Source organism: Cherax quadricarinatus, chromosome 41, assembly GCF_038502225.1.
Source record: "Cherax quadricarinatus isolate ZL_2023a chromosome 41, ASM3850222v1, whole genome shotgun sequence".
Taxonomy (NCBI): Eukaryota; Metazoa; Arthropoda; class Malacostraca; order Decapoda; family Parastacidae; genus Cherax; species Cherax quadricarinatus.
The window spans coordinates 1,576,191-1,579,144 of record NC_091332.1 but is presented as its reverse complement, the minus strand read 5'-3'; positions in this window follow the sequence as shown (position 1 = coordinate 1,579,144).

Below are 2,954 nucleotides of genomic sequence, written 5' to 3'. Positions count from 1 at the left end.
ACACAGACTGCACCAGCACACAGGCTGCACCAGCACACAGGCTGCACCAGCACACAGACTGCACCAGCACACAGGCTGCACCAGCACACAGGCTGCACCAGCACACAGGCTGCACCAGCACACAGACTGCACCAGCACACAGGCTGCACCAGCACACAGGTTGCACCAGCACACAGGCTGCACCAGCACACAGGCTGCACCAGCACACAGGCTGCACCAGCACACAGACTGCACCAGCACGCAGGCTGCACCAGCACACAGGCTGCACCAGCACACAGGCTGCACCAGCACACAGGCTGCACCAGCACACAGGCTGCACCAGCACACAGGCTGCACCAGCACACAGGCTGCACCAGCACACAGGCTGCACCAGCACACAGGCTGCACCAGCACACAGGCTGCACCAGCACACAGGCTGCACCAGCACACAGGCTGCACCAGCACACAGGCTGCACCAGCACACAGGCTGCACCAGCACACAGGCTGCACCAGCACACAGGCTGCACCAGCACACAGACTGCACCAGCACACAGGCTGCACCAGCACACAGGCTGCACCAGCACACAGGCTGCACCAGCACACAGGCTGCACCAGCACACAGGCTGCACCAGCACACAGGCTGCACCAGCACACAGGCTGCACCAGCACACAGGCTGCACCAGCACACAGGCTGCACCAGCACACAGGCTGCACCAGCACACAGGCTGCACCAGCACACAGGCTGCACCAGCACACAGGCTGCACCAGCACACAGGCTGCACCAGCACACAGGCTGCACCAGCACACAGGCTGCACCAGCACACAGGCTGCACCAGCACACAGGCTGCACCAGCACACAGGCTGCACCAGCACACAGGCTGCACCAGCACACAGGCTGCACCAGCACACAGGCTGCACCAGCACACAGGCTGCACCAGCACACAGACTGCACCAGCACACAGGCTGCACCAGCACACAGGCTGCAACATCAGCCAGTATCGATAGAACTGCAACTCTTGTCATACGCTGTTTAATGAAATAGGAAGCTAACCTGACCCACTTAAAAAATTAATGACTTTCTTGTGGAAATATGACTGCTAAGGAAATGGTATGGTGATACCGACAAGATGTGGAAAAAGACACTTATGTACAGTTCAGGACATTTATTAAAGGAAACGTTCTCTCACCATGACACAAGAACTAAAAGAGGGGTAGTTATTGGCTTCTTTCTGAGAGCCTACAGAATTTCCAGTCCGCAGTTCCTCGAAGAAGAATGTACATACATCACCAACTCTTTTAGTTCACTACACTTTCCCCTACACTTCATACGTGACTGCAGGAAACGTGCAACACGTATCCTCAGCAAGACCAACACCTATCAAATTGAAGAAAAGCCTCCAAGTTACATCGTTTTACCGGTCAGCAACGTTGCCACTAATGTTTCAAAAATGTTTGACAGAAAACTGGCTAAAATATCTACCAGCTCTTCAACTACTATTAGGAACCTGATACAAAAACCCAAGCATGATTCTGGCACAAGTGCAGGAATCTACACTATACCATGTGGGGGGTGTGACAAAGGATATGTAGGGGAAACAGCCAGAACTCTGGACATTAGGATAGCAGAACACAAAAATGCTTGCAGAAATGATGACCGCAAAAACGCATGTGTTCAACATAGAGACGATGTTGGACACCTCATGAAATTCAATGAAGCTAAACTAGTTATTAAAGAAGACGACTTAAGACGGAGAAAATGCGTTGAAGCTGCACTAATTTCTGTCAGTAACACTATAAAGCAAAAATCCGGTAGTTACAGTATTTCAAAATTACTAAGCAAGAGGATATTACCCATCCTGGGAACTGGTGTTACTTGATGCCAGCAGGTCCCTCTCTAGCCTCACCTCCTTAGTTCCATTACTACTACTACTACTACTACTACTACTACTACTACTACTACTACTACTACTACTACTACTACTACTACTACTACTACTACTACTACTACTACTACCACCTCTACCCACGCATCACCTCACCTGACTCCCGCCACTATATATATGTGTGTTTTCTTAGTTTTCTCTGTATTAGGACTGAAGAAGCCACTCGTGGCGAAACGTTTCCTTTAATAAATGTCCTGAACTGTACATAAGTGTCTTTTTCCACATGACTGCTAAGGCTTGGTAATGTAAGACTAGCCTAAGCACACAGTAAAAGACTTACACTTACCACGGTGCAGGTGGAGACTGAACCCGCGGCAAGTGAGTCAGAGAGACAGTGCTAGAGTGGATTAAGGAGTACCTAGAGTGCTAGAGTGAATTAAGAACATAAGAACATAAGAACGAAGGAACACTGCAGAAGGCCTACTGGCCCATGCGAGGCAGGTCCAAGTCTCCTACCGGCTTAAGCCAATGCACCCAACCTAGTCAGGTCAGGTCACATTGACTTAAGGGAGGAACACGGCAACCGACCTGGTAGCTCAAGCTATCAGGTCCAACTCACACCCACCCACATCCACTCATGTATTTATCCAACCTATTTTTAAAGCTACACAACGTTCTGGCCTCTATAACTGTACTCGGGAGTTTGTTCCACTCATCCACAACTCTATTACCAAACCAGTACTTTCCTATATCCTTCCTGAATCTGAATTTTTCCAACTTAAAACCATTGCTGCGAGTCCTGTGTAGGCTAGATATTTTCAGCACACTATTTACATCCCCTTTATTTATTCCTGTCTTCCATTTATACACCTCAATCATATCCCCCCTAATTCTACGTCTTTCTAGAGAGTGCAGATTCAGGGCCCTTAGTCTATCCTCATAGGGAAGGTTTCTGATACATGGGATCAACTTTGTCATCCTCCTTTGTACATTTTCCAGAGAATTTATATCCATTCTGTAATACGGTGACCAAAACTGTGCAGCATAATCTAAATGAGGCCTAACCAATGATGTATAGAATTGAAGAACAAC